The 15,226-nt window shown below is 45.6% G+C and overlaps 1 protein-coding gene across 3 annotated transcripts in view; it reads left to right on the forward strand.

Moving 5' to 3' along the window:
- The window catches only part of EPC1 (enhancer of polycomb homolog 1), a 396,583-nt gene that overhangs the window by 184,782 nt on the left and 196,575 nt on the right, over positions 1–15,226 (forward strand). The gene's annotated exons all lie outside the window — the stretch shown is intronic.

Here is a 15,226-nt window from a genome sequence, read left to right on the forward strand (position 1 = left end):
TCCTCCATTCTGCAGCCAACAATAGCCTAGCCACAGTCGTGATATGGAAGACTAAGTGTACATATTTCCCTTGAAGCTCCACTGGCTTGACATGGAGGAGGTGACAACCCATGGATTTCTGTAGGGGCATCACAATGATGTCCGTAACCATTCCAAAAACCACATCCCAATAGGCCTCTGCCTGAGGGCAAGTCCACCAAATATGAACAAAGGTGCCCCTACTACCGCAGGCCCACCAACAGGTGTCAGAGATAGCGATATAACCATACATTTTCTGTACTTGAGCAGAAGTAAGGTAACACTGATAAAACATTTTGTAACTATTCTCCGCTAGATTACTAGCAATAGAACTCTTAAAAAGGTGTTTAAAGATGTTATGGTTCAAGCAATGCTTAACTAAACGAACATATTGTATGAGAGAAACAAATTCAGTGTCATATCGATGGAACCTGGGCTCTGGGGTGCCGCAGGGTTTGCTGCTGTCACCACTTTTGTTTAATATTTATTTTTGAATGAATTAATTTCGGAGTGAGGAGTTAGTTTTACCATATGCAGATGACATTTTTCTGCTGAGTCTAGTTTTACAAAAGTTTGAAGACACTTTAATTTCTTCAAAATATTTTTCACTTATACATTATTTGACAAATAAATTCTTAAATTTAAAGAAACAGAAAACTAAAATACTATGGCTTGGTGAGTTTAAAAACATCTGAGAAAGAGTTTGTATTGTCTTATGGTCAGAATTAAGGACCATTCTAAAGTTCTCGGGATCATTTTAGATTCTAATTTATCCTTTGAGAGGCAGATTAATGCATTATTCAAAACATTTTTTTTTCAGATCGACAACTTCGAGCTGTATGATCCTCTTCAAATTCACAAAACTTTAGAACTTTAACACAAGCAATCCTCCTTCCACAACTGTAGTTAACCAGAGCGTGCACTTAACCGTTGTGACCCAAAGAAGCTTGACATCTGATAAACATATGCACAGTACTGTTTATTATACGTACAGTATACAGTCTCTGTTAACTGACGTTATGCAGTCTCCGTTAACTGACGTTAGGCTTACTTGAAGTAATCAGTCATAGTCCTCTGTACACTCTTGTGTTTGTGAGTTCCATAGACTACGTCTGCCAGACGGTAAAAACTATCATAGCACTGACATCCAGTGGCCTCCAGAAAGGCCCGCACGGTGTTGAGACTCTCCAGCGCTCTTGCAATTTAAGTGACAGGAGGTTGTTGAATTTCATCAGCATGTGCCTCGCTGCTCATTTCATCATCTGTTTCATCATCAGCCATTGCCTGCGTGTAGGCGCATATCTGGACATCAGTGCTGTCGTCAGCTGTTTGTAGATCGTAATCAACAGCTACATAATGATGAAACTCCTCTTCAGTAACACCGGCTGGGATGTCAATAGCCTGTTCATCTGACGCGTTTGCAACAGCTGCATCTGTTTCGTCCCTCTCCACATCCTTAACAAAGCTTGCCTGCTTGTAGCAGTTCACAATGGTTGGCTGTGTAACATGATTCCAGACTTCTTTCTGCATATGTAGGGAATCCAACAGTGATAGATTACGAGCCAGTTCAACAGCATGTTTATCCTTGCCAGTCTGGTAATCCATAACGCTCATCAGACGACGTAGCACAAGAGCCCAATAATGTTGTTTGAAATTGGCTATTATGCCCTGATCCATAGGTTGGATCTGAGAGGTAGTGTTTGGTGGCAGGAAGACCACCTTGACGTTAGGCAGCCTAACATCACTGTGTGCAGCACAATTATCACAAATCAACAAAATCTGACGCTTTTGTGCCTGCATTCTAGTGTCTAACTTCTTTAGCCACTGCTTGCAAATTTCCCCAGTCATCCATGAATTTGCGTTAGCCTTGTGTGACACAGGAAGTCGCTTAACATTCGTGAGTTAACGGGGCTGTTTGCTCTTTCCAGTGACGAGTGGTTCCAACTTCTCACTCCCATCCATATTGCAGCAAAGGAGGATTGTCAGTCGGTCCTTCGACATTTTACTTCCTGTAGTTTCGGCTTGTTTGAATGTACATGTTCCATCAGGAATTGCTCGCCAGTAGAGACCGATTTTGTCAGCATTGAAAATGTCACGAGGTGCAAACTCGTTCGAGATGGTAGGAAGAACTGAAACAACCCAGTTTTCAGCACCAAAGTCATCAGCGTCTTGTTTTTCACCATGCTGTTTCTTGAATTTTATGTTGTTCCTCTCCTTCCATCTTTCCAACCATCCAACAGTGGCTTTGAATTCAGTTAGTCCAAGACTGTCAGCTAGCTGATTAGTTTTCTCCATAAGCAATGGACCACTGACAGGAAACTGTCTGCTCCTGACTTGAGAAAACCACCGAAGAAGAGCATCTTCTACCTCCTCAGCTTTTCCCGCCCATTTTCGTTTCCGGTGTGGATTTGTATTACTACTACTACTACTACTACTACTTAACATTTCTAGAGCGCTACTAGGGTTACGCAGCGCTGTACAATTTAACAAAGAGAGACAGTCCCTGCTCAAAGAGCTTACAATCTAATTGTTTTTCCAGTCTTCCAGAAGCTGGTCTTTCTGCTTCAAGATATGTGAAATTTGACTGGGATTGACACCATATTCTTTAGCAATAGATGCTTGACTTTTCCAGTTTTTTTAACAACGGCTATTCATTCAGCCAGTGTTAGTCTTACAGTTGCACGATGACGACTCCAGTGTACACTCTAACAACACTCTTTCGCTTCTTCTGCCTGTGGCAGTTAACCAACGAGATTTCAAATTTACCGCCCCTTTGTCACGTGCCAATCGACTTCCATATTCCGTGCGTGCTCATATGTGGAATCTTTCCTGCAGAGGAGCGGTCTTAAACCATGCATATAAGCGAATCTTGCACTTATCAGTGGTGCGCAAAACCGAAGTCCCCATAGAAATTGATGGCGCCAAAAACGGGACCGAAGTATGGCGTGCAGTTAAACAGAGCATGTGCTTATCCGACGTGCACTTAAATGGAGTGCACTGTATATGAAAATGCTCAAAATGATGCCTCAAGCTGTCAGCTGATAGAGCAGGATTTCTTCATCATCGGCAAAAATCCTTGCAAAAGAAACATATTTTAGTCACAAAACATCAGCTTAAAATATTAGTGACACAGTCTCTTTCTCCCAGAAAAAAACCCCAAAAACTAGACTGTGACTGACAGTGTTTCGTTAAGCTGTGTCAGTGTCAAGTCGGTCAAAAATCTTTGAAGAAAAGAGAAGCTAGCAGTAAATATTGCAAAAATATCATATTAACATCCACAAAACATTGCTTTCTTAATTTCAGCTCCATTCAACACAGACAGAACTGTGCAGACACAATCAAGATTATTATTATTATTTATTGCACTTGTATCCCACATTTTCCCACCTATTTTCAGGCTCAATGTGGCTTACAGAGAGCTGTCATGGCATTGCCATGTCAGGTTACATCATACAATTGGTGTTAAAAAGAAGTTAAGGCGAGAGGATTTGTTCAAGCATTTGTAGGAAAGTCATTCTGAGTAAAGTTGTAAAGGTGTTGTATTATAGTTGGATAGGTGTTGTATTATATCTAGTTAAGGGTTTTCGTGGTAGGCTTTGTTAAAGAGGTAGGTCTTCAAGGCTTTGCGGAAGTTAGTTAATTAGTTCCGCTGTATAACTCTTACGTGATGTCAGATGCTCTGCCAGGCAAAAGCCAATCGGGGAAAGTTGAACAAGAATACAGGACCAATCAAAAAAATCATGAAAAAACAAAAAACCAAAACTAAATTATTTGAAAAAATGATACCTTTCAATTTTGGCATTTAAAACCACATGATGTCATCGAATTCAGTCGAAAAGTCCACTGTTCTCTTTGTAGTAACAGATGCCTTCTTTCCTGACCCTCACAAGTGGCACCACTTGTTGCAAAACTAAACAGCGTACCCAGTGTACCTAAATTTTATTTACTTTGAGCTACTCCTGAAAAAGGTGTAAGCAAAATCCAAATAAATAAATAATGATTCAAAAGTACGCTGTTTAGCAACACAGTGGATCGCTAATGGGGAAGTTGTCTTATGGGTCTTAATCGTATTCTTGTGTTCCACTAGGCAGATGTTCAGATGACGGGATGGCTGTCCCACGTAGAGCTTGTTACAGGGACAGATAATACAGTAGCTAACATACTCAGGCTGACATGTGATATTAACAAACAGTGTATACTCTCTGTTGGTAGAAGGATCTTTAACGGTTTGGTTTCAAGCATTATAGAGCTCATTATACATTCATTACATTTTCTGTGCCCCTCAAAACTCTCAAATCTGGACTGTTGTCCAATAAACTCAAGGGGCACAAAAGTGCTTTTAAATTATTCCTCCTACTATAAAAAAAAAAACCAAAACACTCTGGACTGAGAGAACACGGGCAGTGTAGTCAAGATGATCCAATGTCTTTTAATCACACGTGACACACTGGATGCTCTAGAAGTATATCTCAAAACAGAAGTCTAGACAGCTTCCTCATCAGTATTCTGGCTTCGAGATTGTAGTAAAAGGTCTCTATTATATTTTGCTCTCCGATATGCTGTAGAGACGACCTTTTCAGGATACCCCTGGTACTTAAGTTGTCTACAAAGAGAACGAGCTTGTGACTGGAATTCTCTTTTTTCAAAACAAATTCATCGATACCTGAGTAGCTTGGAAAAAGGAAGAGTATCCTTAATGGGTTTTGGAGTTTCAGCTCGAATAATCTAATAAAAGTATTCACATCTGTCTGTTTTTGAAAAACCGTAGTTTCAGATTTATTGTTTTTCTTCTATACCATCACATCCATATAGGCAATTTCATATTCATCACAGTGCATGGTGAACTTAATTCTTGAATGGCAGGAATTCAGATAGTTCAGAAACTTGTCAATTGCATCTCTCTCACCACGCCATAGCCGAAGCACACCATCAGTAAAACAAACCCATAATTTGATGATGTCTTGGAAATGGACTGGAATTGTTCTTCAGAGTTGGTCATTAAAGAATTTGCCACAGAGGGTGCCATTGTGGCCCCCATAGTGACCCCAGAGATCTGTTTAAACATCTTCCATTTTAGAAAAAATTATTCTTCATTGCCAAGGATGCCAAACTTAGTATAAATGAGGTGGGAACATCTTTAAGTATATGTCAATCCAGATACTTTCCCAATGCTTTCGAAGCTTCATCTTGTGAGATCACAGTATATAGCAAGAGTACTACTAGGGTCACCAACAATGAGTCATCTAACAAACCATCCCAATTCAATAGATTATTCAAAAAATGAGTAGAGTATTTAATGTAGGACTTCCGTTCAGTCACAATGGGGGCGCAAAGAACCTGTTAATAAACGTATTTGGTTAAATTGACCTGTATATTTTTTTTTATATTACTTCATGGTCAAACTTCTGAGAGAGCTACTGAATTACTTGCTAGTCCTCCTTATAGAGGCAATTTTTATTTTTTTGCGAACTTTACAAATAGGATATCCCTCACTTACAAAAGTTTGGTTAAAGTCTTTTTATGATTGCGTTTTTCCATTTCAGAGTGCAAGAATCTGGAATACTTTACCCTGTGAGCTAAGACAAATTGCATCTTACTTATGTTTTAGAAAGGCTCTGAAAACATTTCTTTGAAGATTTTGAATATCTAATATAATTATGTATGATTCTGTTGATTGCTATCTGCTACAAATCGTATGTGGAATGTGGGCGGAATACAAAACGTGAATAAGATAGAATAGAATGGACCAATGCTAAAAATAAAACAAAAATCTTTGTATTGTACGAAGAAAATAGAAGACCTAAAGATATATTGCTTTTAATTAGAGATTCGTTCAGTGTTGTCCGAAGACAAGCAGGACAATGATTCTTACATCCAGGTCACATCATCCGATTGAGGCTTGGTTTGGACACTACCCAGCTTTCTGTTCCTTTAAGAAGCTTTTGGCAGTATCCCACCGTGTATGCCTTCCCATCCAGTGTGAGCTTGCAGGAGCAGAGAGGTTATGCTTCTCTCTTTCTCCTCAGGATGCCAAACGTTTTTACTTTCTTTGGTACCTTCCCTTGCGGTACTTCCTTCATTTTTCTTATTTTCTCCTACCTTTGTCCTGTGCCTCTGTATTTTGTTCAGATTTTGCTGCAAGATTTTAAGCCTGAGCATAGGTCAAGATACCTTTTTCATTTTTTTTTTCTTCTGGTGTTTCCTCCCTCATGATTGAGCCATTTGATTTGACATTAGCTGTTTTCTGGTTCATATCCTAGAAAGTTCCCAGTGGCTTTAAGTGGTATATTAGGCACAAACAGTCATCTCTGGGACTGATTCCCATAGTTGGTGTCTGTCATGTTTACTCCTGAATCACAGTGTCTCTTAACTGTGTTCAAAAATGCAGAAAAGAATTCAGGAAAGCAGAGAGTCCCAAAGCGAGAAACCTTTTGGTGCTCCTGCCATCAGCATCGGTCCCCATAGCTGCTGGAGCTATATCTGACACTTGGGAGTGCATCAGCATTGAGGAGGTCTCCCCCTGCCTTAACATCCGGCACTGATAGGGAACTCTGGCACCGGTCAGCATCGGACCTACACTGAAGGAGGAGAAATCCTCTGAGGAGAGGTCACTTGGCATACTTTCAGACCCCTCCCCACCACAGGAGAGGAGAGTCTCCCTACTCCCGAAGAGTGCTCCATCATTGGCTTTTTACAAGAAATGGCTGAAACCATTCCCTTTAAGTTGGAGGTCAGGGATGAGCCCAAGGCAGAGTTATTGACTGTACTTGATAATGATTCTTCTCCCAGGGAGGATCTGATTGTGCCTGTTTACAGTGTCCTGAGGGAGGCATAGATGAAAAACTGGGAGTCCCTTCCTTCTTTCTGTGCTAGTCGTATGTAAGAAGGCAAACTCAGTGGCTCAGTTGACACACACCACTTCATGGTAGTTAAATCTGCCCTCAAAAGAGCCAGGAGCTCGAAGACTCATACCTCGGCTCCCCTGGGTAGCGAGGCTCGGACACTGGATTCTTTTGGGAAGAAAGCTTTTTAGGCCTCAATGCTTATCTCCTGATTCCAGACCTACTGGCTTTACATGAGCATATTTGTGAAGTCTATGGCGTACAAGGCGCTAGGCTTTGCTTACACTCTCTGGAGAAGACCGCTCAGCTTTGCCAGATAGCCAACATGCAGATGGAATGACGAAGATATCTGGCTAGGGAGCATCTTCGATCATGCGTGGGATAAACACAAATCCAGTTTAGAAAGAATGGATCTATGGAATCTTAGCGGAGATTGGGTGGTGACGCCGGTAATTAGGGAAACAAAACAGGAGCTGGGCAGACTTCTATGGTCTACGCCCTGATCGTGACTGAATAGATAGGGATGGACTGGAGTGTAAATTTTAAGGGGCTTCGATGTTAGCTTCAGAACGTAGTACAAGAACAGTACTGGGCAGACTTCTACAGTCTGTGCCCTGAGAAAGGCAAAGACAAATCAAACTCGGGTATACATATAAAGTAACACATACCGTGTAAAATGAGTTTATCTTGTTGGGCAGATTAGATGGACCGTACAGGTCTTTATCTGCTGTTATGAAAACAGTAACGGAATTCAAACATGCATGAGATAAACATAAAGGAATCCTGTTCAGAAGGAATGGATCCTCAGAAGCTTAGCCGAAATTGGATGGCAGAGCCAGTGGGGACAGGTGGGGCTTGTGGTTGGGAGGCAGGGCTAGTGCTGGGCAAGACTTCTACAGTCTGTGCCCTGAAAATGGCAGATAGAAATCAAGGAAAGGTATACACAAAAAGTAGCACATATTAGTTTATCTTGTTGGGCAGACTAGATGGACCGTGCAGGTCTTTTTCTGCCGTCATCTACTATGTTACTATGTATGATTCTTCTGATGGAGCATACAGAGTCTCTGCTTTAGGTGTCAAATATGTAGACTCTCCTGGCTATGCATCTCATACCTAGAACCTGTGGTTCAATAAATTGATTGATGTCCCATGCCGAGACGATAATTATTTTTGGGACAAGGTGGAAGTTATTGCTGACTTAATCAAGAAACATTCCAACACTATTAAGTCCCTGTCTCGGCCTGCTTCCTCTGCACTGCTTGGAATAACTTGCGACTTTTACAGGTCATGCTAAGGAACTGGCCAAGAGAAAGGAAAAAGATTGTTATTATATTGAAACATCATAAGATAAGTCTTCCCATCTATATGAAATTCAGTTTGAGAAAAGGAATTAGTTGTTTGGAGTTGTTGCATCACAAAGTGGCTAGGGAAGAACAGTGATGTGCAATGATAAAACCAGTGATTATGTTTTGTGAATTCTCACATAATAGTCATGCTTATGATTTGAGAACATCAGTTTCACACAGTATTTTTATTTTTTATTTTTATATAGTTAGTACATGGCATCTGTATAAATACAAAGGTATGTCAGCAAGCTTGGGGGGGAGGCAGGATGTGGACCTAGGCCACCAGACAACATGGTACTTCAAACCACATGACTGGTGGGGAAAGACAATAGTCTGTCAGACAGACTGAGCATGGTGATGAAGCTACATGAGTGGTCTCAACATAGGAGTTGCCTGCAAGATCTTCTGAGAGTGGGGCCCTCCCTTGGTGAATATTTTTGCCATGCATCTCAACAATAAAGTCCCTCAGTACTGTGCCTTACTGAGGTCACATGACAGGCTAGAATTGGACACCTTTCTCCTAGATCGGAGGTAGGGTCACCTGTATGCATATCCTCATATCCCTCTAATAGGGAAGACCTTACTCAAGCTCAAGCAAGACTAGGGAACCATGATCCTTATTTGCACCTTTCCGGCCAAGGCAGATATGGTTCCCTCTTCTTCTGGAGTTGTCCGCTGAAGAACCTTGGAGATTGGAGTGTTTTCCAGCCCTCATGAGGTCTCTTCTGCATCCCAACCTCTAGTCCCTGGCCTTTACAGCCTGGATGTTGAGAGCGTAGAATATGCATCTTTGCAGCTGCCTGAGTGTGTCTCCAGGATCCTGCTGGCTTCCAGGAAAGAGTCCACTAAGAGATGTTATACCTTTAAATGGAGGAAGTTTGCCAATGTAAAGCCCATTTTTAAAAAAGGTTCCAGGGGAGATCCGGGAAATTATAGACCGGTGAGTCTGACGTCGGTGCCGGGGAAAATGGTAGAGGCTATTATCAAAAACAAAATTACAGAGCACATCCGAGGACATGGATTACTGAGACCAAGTCAGCATGGCTTTTGTATGGGGAAATCTTGCCTGACCAATTTACTTCAATTCTTTGAAGGAGTGAACAAACATGTGGACAAAGGGGAGTCGGTTGATATTGTGTATCTGGCTTTTCAAAAGGCGTTTGACAAGGTACCTCATGAAAGGCTACAGAGGAAATTGGAGGGTCATGGGATAGGAGGAAATGTCCTATTGTGGATTAAAAACTGGTTGAAGCATAGGAAACAGAGAGTGGGGTTAAATGGGCAGTATTCACAATGGAGAAGGGTAGTTAGTGGGGTTCCTCAGGGGTCCGTGCTAGGACCGCTGCTTTTTAATATATTTATAAATGATTTAGAGATGGGAGTAACTAGCAAGGTAATTAAATTTGCTGATGACACAAAGTTATTCAAAGTCGTTAAATCGCGACAGGATTGTGAAAAATTACAAGAAGACCTTACGAGACTGGGAGACTGGGCGGCTAAATGGCAGATGATGTTTAATGTGAGCAAGTGCAAGGTGATGCATGTGGGGAAAAAAGAACCCGAATTATAGCTACGTCATGCAAGGTTCCACGTTAGGAGTTACGGACCAAGAAAGGGATCAGGGTGTCGTCGTCGATAACACACTGAAACCTTCTGCTCAGTGTGCTGCTGCGGCTAAGAAAGCGAATAGAATGTTGGGTATTATCAGGAAAGGTATGGAAAACAGGTGTGAGGATGTTATAATGCCATTGTATCGTTCCGTGGTGCAACCGCACCTTGAGTATTGTGTTCAATTCTGGTCGCCGCATCTCAAGAAAGATATAGTAGAATTGGAAAAGGTGCAGCGAAGGGCGACTAAAATGATAGCGGGGATGAGACGACTTCCCTATGAAGAAAGACTAAGGAGGCTAGGGCTATACAGCTTGGAGAAGAGACGGCTGAGGGGAGACATGATAGAGGTATATAAAATAATGAGTGGAGTGGAACAGGTGGATGTGAAGCGTCTGTTCACACTTTCTAAAAATACTAGGACTAGGGGGCATGCGATGAAACTACAGTGTAGTAAATTTAAAACAAATCGGAGAAAATTTTTCTTCACCCAACGCATAATTAAACTCTGGAATTCGTTGCCGGAGAAAGTGGTGAAGGCGGTTAGCTTAGCAGAGTTTAAAAAGGGGTTGGACGGTTTCCTAAAGGACAAGTCCATAAACCGCTACTAAACGGACTTGGAAAAATCCAAAATTCCAGGAATAACATGTATAGAATATTTGTACGTTTGGGAAGCTTGCCAGGTGCCCTTGGCCTGGATTGGCCGCTGTCGTGGACAGGATGCTGGGCTCGATGGACCCTTGGTCTTTTCCCATTATGGCATTACTTATGTACTTATGTACTTATTTGATGTGAGGGCAAGGCCCTGGATCCTCTCACTTGCTCTATGTACAAACTGCTTGAACACCTTCTGCACTTCTAAGTCTGATTTGAAAACCAACTCTGTTAGGGTTCAGCTCAGTGTAATCGGTGGTTATCAATGTGTAGAGGGTAGGCACATCCTTGTACAGCCTCTAGTTGTTAATGAGAGGTTTGCTATTGAGTGAGCCTTCAATCAAACCTCCAATTGTCTCACGGGATCTCAACATCTTTCTCACCCAGCTGATGAAAGCACCTTTCAAGCCACTTGATTTCCTGTCATCTGAAGTACCAGACCTGGAATGTCTTGTTTTTGATAACGGTCACTTCAGCTGTCAGAGTTAGCGAACTTCGGGCCCTAGTAGTGGATCCACCTTACTTGATGTTTCATCATAACAGAGTAGTTCTCCGCATGCACCCCAAGTTGTTTCTTAAGGTGGTACTAGAATTCCATCTTAACCAGTCAGTCATCCTACCAGTGTTCTTCCCAAAACCTCACATCCAGCCTGGCGAAAGTGCTCTGCACCCCTTGGACTGCAAGTGAGCCTCAGCCTTAGCCTTCTACCTGGAGCAGAGTAAAAGCTGATAGACTGTCTACTCAGCTTTTTATTTCTTTTGACCCAAACAGGATGGGGGCAGCCATCTGTAAACACACTTTATCCTGTCAACTGGAAGATTGCATTTCTTCTACCGTGCCTAGTTTGGGCTGATTCTGGAAGGTCATGCCACGTTTCACAAGTTCAGAACCATGGCCACGTCAGTAGCCCACTTGAGATTGGCCTCCATTGAGGTTTGCAGTGCTGCGACACGGTCTTTAGTTTCTACTTTCATATCTCATTGCTGTCTAAAGAGAGATACCCGATGTGACAACTGGTTTGATTAGACAGTCCTGCAGAATTTTATTGGTGTCTACAATCCAATTCTACTTTCCTAGGCCCATTCTTTTCCAGCCTGCACTTTTGCAAGTGTTTAGTTTTTGGTTCATGTTGGCCTTGCCATTGCAAATCCCTATTGACCAAAGTTGTTTTTTTTTTTTTTTTTTCTAGTGAGTCTGGTAGCTAGGGATTTCCAAATGTAAGAATCCTGCTTGTCCTCGTAGAAAACAAAGTTCTCCAAGGACAAGCAGGCCAGCTAATTTTCACATGTGGGTGACATCATCCACAGTGCAAGGTGCGGAAATGTTGTTCAATTACTATTTCTTTAAAAGCTCGTGACAGTTCTCACACTGCACATGCGTGAGAGTCTTCTCGCCCAACTCGCAGGCATGGAACCAATTAGTCTTCTTTCATCCACGGTGAGGAGAAGATGTGTGTATTTGCGATTCTCCGAGGACAAGCAGGCTGCTTGTTCTCACTGATGGGTGACGTCCACGGCAGCCCCTCCAATCGGAAACTTCACTAGCAAAGTCCTTTGCTAGCCCTCGCGCGCCCGCGCGCACCGCGCATGCGCGGCCGTCTTCCCGCCCGAAACCGGCTCGAGCCGGCCAGTCTTCTTTTGTCCGCACTCGGTACGGTCGTGTTTTCGCCGTGTCGAGCCCCGGAAAGTCGACCTCGCGCGTCCAATTTGTTTTGAACGTGTTTTTTTCCTTCGGGAAAGCTTTGTCCTAGTCGGGAAGTGCTCCGGAAACCCCCCGTCGGGTTTCGTGTAAATCCTCCCCGTACTTCCAGCTTTTTTGCCCCGGTAAGTTTTCTTTCGTCGTCGGGGTAGGCCTCTTTTCGGCCTCGGTCGAGATTTTTTTCTCCCTCTAAATTTGGTGCTTCAAATTTCGCCATTTCGGCTTTTGATTTCGCCGGCGTGATTTTTCCGCCCATGACATCGAAGCCTTCCAGCGGCTTCAAGAAGTGCACCCAGTGCGCCCGGGTTATCTCGCTCACTGATCGACACTCGTCGTGTCTTCAGTGTCTGGGGGCCGAGCACCGCCCTCAGAACTGCAGTCTGTGTTCCCTGCTTCAAAGGCGGACTCAGGTAGCGAGACTAGCCCAGTGGAACGTGTTGTTCTCGGGCTCTTCGTCGGCATCGGCACCGGGATCTTCGAGTGCATCGACGTCGTCAGCGTCCAGACCTTCTTCCTCGGCCGCCCCTGCATCGAGTGCATCGAGGCATCGGGCCTCTGCATCGGCGCCGAGACATCGGATAGCTGCATCGACGTCGGTGGTACCAGGACCTCGTCTGCTGATGTCGTCGGACGGTGGTGCATCGGGTGGAGTGCAGGTGAGGGCTGTCCATTCCCCTGCTGGTGGCGGTGAGCCCTCGGGTGGGTCTCCGCCTACCCTGAGGGCTCCTGCGGTACAGCCCCCCCGAGATCGACCTTCTTCAGTCTCGGCCCCGAGGAAGCGACGGATGGATTCGACGTCCTCCTCGTCGGTGCCGGGGAGCTCCGGTGACATGCTTCGGAAGAAATCGAAGAAGCATCGACACCGGTCTCCTCCCCGTGTCGGCACCGAGAGCTCTGGGTCGCCGAGGGATTCGGCACCCAGCAGGCATCGGCACCGAGAGGACCGCTCACCCTCTGTTCAGGAGGTGTCGATGCGCTCCGCTCTGGACAGCCCGGAACAGCCTCCACGCCCGGAACAGGTACTGACGTCGACGCCTGCATCGACCTCTCAGCCTTTCTCTGCAGCCGCTCTAAACGAGAGCCTCCGGGCCGTTCTCCCAGAGATTCTGGGAGAGCTGTTGCGCCCTACCCCTCCGGTACCGGCGGTGCTTGCGCCACCGGTACCGTCGAGCGTGGCGCCGGCTGGCCCATCGCCCAGGTTGAGGTCCCCGACGTCGGTACCGCGTGCGGTACCGACCGCGGCCACCTCCCAGGAAGGCTCCCCGACTACGTCGGCGGAGGGAGCTTCGCCGATGCGGGCGAGGGAGTCTACCTCTCGACGCCCCCATCGTGGACGGGGTTCCACGGAGTCGAGCAGGGCGAGGTTGCAGACACAGGTCCGTGCACTTGTGTCTGACACCGAGGGTGAGGCCTCGTGGGAGGAAGAGGAAGATCCCAGATATTTCTCTGACGAGGAGTCTGAGGGTCTTCCGTCTGATCCCACTCCCTCTCCTGAGAGACAGCTTTCTCCTCCCGAGAGTCTGTCTTTTGCCTCCTTTGTCCGGGAGATGTCTACGGCCATCCCCTTCCCGGTGGTTGTGGAGGACGAGCCCAGGGCTGAAATGTTTGAGCTCCTGGACTATCCTTCTCCACCTAAGGAAGCGTCCACTGTTCCCTTGCACCATGTCCTGAAGAAGACATTGCTTGCGAACTGGACCAAGCCATTAACTAATCCCCACATTCCCAAGAAGATCGAGTCCCAGTACCGGATCCATGGGGACCCAGAGCTGATGCGCACTCAGTTGCCTCATGACTCTGGAGTTGTGGATTTGGCCCTAAAGAAGGCTAAGAGTTCTAGGGAACATGCTTCGGCGCCCCCGGGCAAGGACGCTAGAACCTTAGACTCCTTTGGGAGGAAGGCCTACCATTCCTCTATGCTCGTGTCCAAGATCCAGTCTTACCAGCTCTACACGAGCATACACATGCGGAATAATGTGCGGCAGTTGGCGGGCTTGGTTGATGCTCTTCCCCCTGAGCAAGCCAAGCCTTTTCAGGAGGTGGTCATGCAGCTGAAGGCGTGCAGAAAATTCCTGGCCAGAGGAGTTTATGACACTTTTGATGTTGCGTCCAGGGCCGCTGCTCAAGGTGTGGTGATGCGCAGGCTCTCATGGCTGCGTGCCGCCGACCTGGAGAATAGAATCCAGCAGCGGATTGCGGACTCGCCTTGCCGTGCGGATAACATTTTTGGCGAAAAAGTCGAGCAGGTGGTAGAGTCTCTCCACCAGCGGGACACCGCATTCGACAAGTTCGCCCGCCGGCAGCCTTCAGCTTCTACCTCTACAGGTAGACGATTTTTCGGGGGAAGGAAGACTGTTCCCTATACTTCTGGCAAGCGTAGGTACAATCCTCCTTCCCGACAGCCTGCGGCCCAGGCTAAGCCCCAGCGCGCTCGCTCTCGTCAGCAGCGTGCGAATCAGCAAGGCCCCGCGGCTCCCCAGCAAAAGCAAGGGGCGAGCTTTTGACTGGCTCCAGCAGAGCATAGCCGACATCCAAGTGTCAGTGCCGGGCGACCTGCCTGTCGGAGGGAGGTTGAAAGCTTTTCACCAAAGGTGGCCTCTCATAACCTCCGATCAGTGGGTTCTCCAAATAGTCCGGCAAGGATACACCCTCAATTTGGCCTCACACCCTCCAAATTGTCCACCGGGAGCTCAGTCCTACAGCTTCCAGCACAAGCAGGTACTTGCAGAGGAACTCTCCGCCCTTCTCAGCGCCAATGCGGTCGAGCCCGTGCCATCCGGGCAAGAAGGGCTGGGGTTCTATTCCAGGTACTTCCTTGTGGAAAAGAAAACAGGGGGGATGCGTCCCATCCTAGACCTAAGGGCCCTGAACAAATATCTCGTAAAAGAAAAGTTCAGGATGCTTTCCCTGGGCACCCTTCTCCCCATGATTCAGCAAAACGATTGGCTATGCTCTCTGGACTTGAAGGATGCCTACACACACATCCCGATACTGCCAGCTCACAGACAGTATCTGCGATTTCAGCTGGGCGCACGCCACTTCCAGTACTGTGTGCTACCCTT

Source organism: Microcaecilia unicolor, chromosome 1, assembly GCF_901765095.1.
Source record: "Microcaecilia unicolor chromosome 1, aMicUni1.1, whole genome shotgun sequence".
Classification (NCBI taxonomy): domain Eukaryota; kingdom Metazoa; phylum Chordata; class Amphibia; order Gymnophiona; family Siphonopidae; genus Microcaecilia; species Microcaecilia unicolor.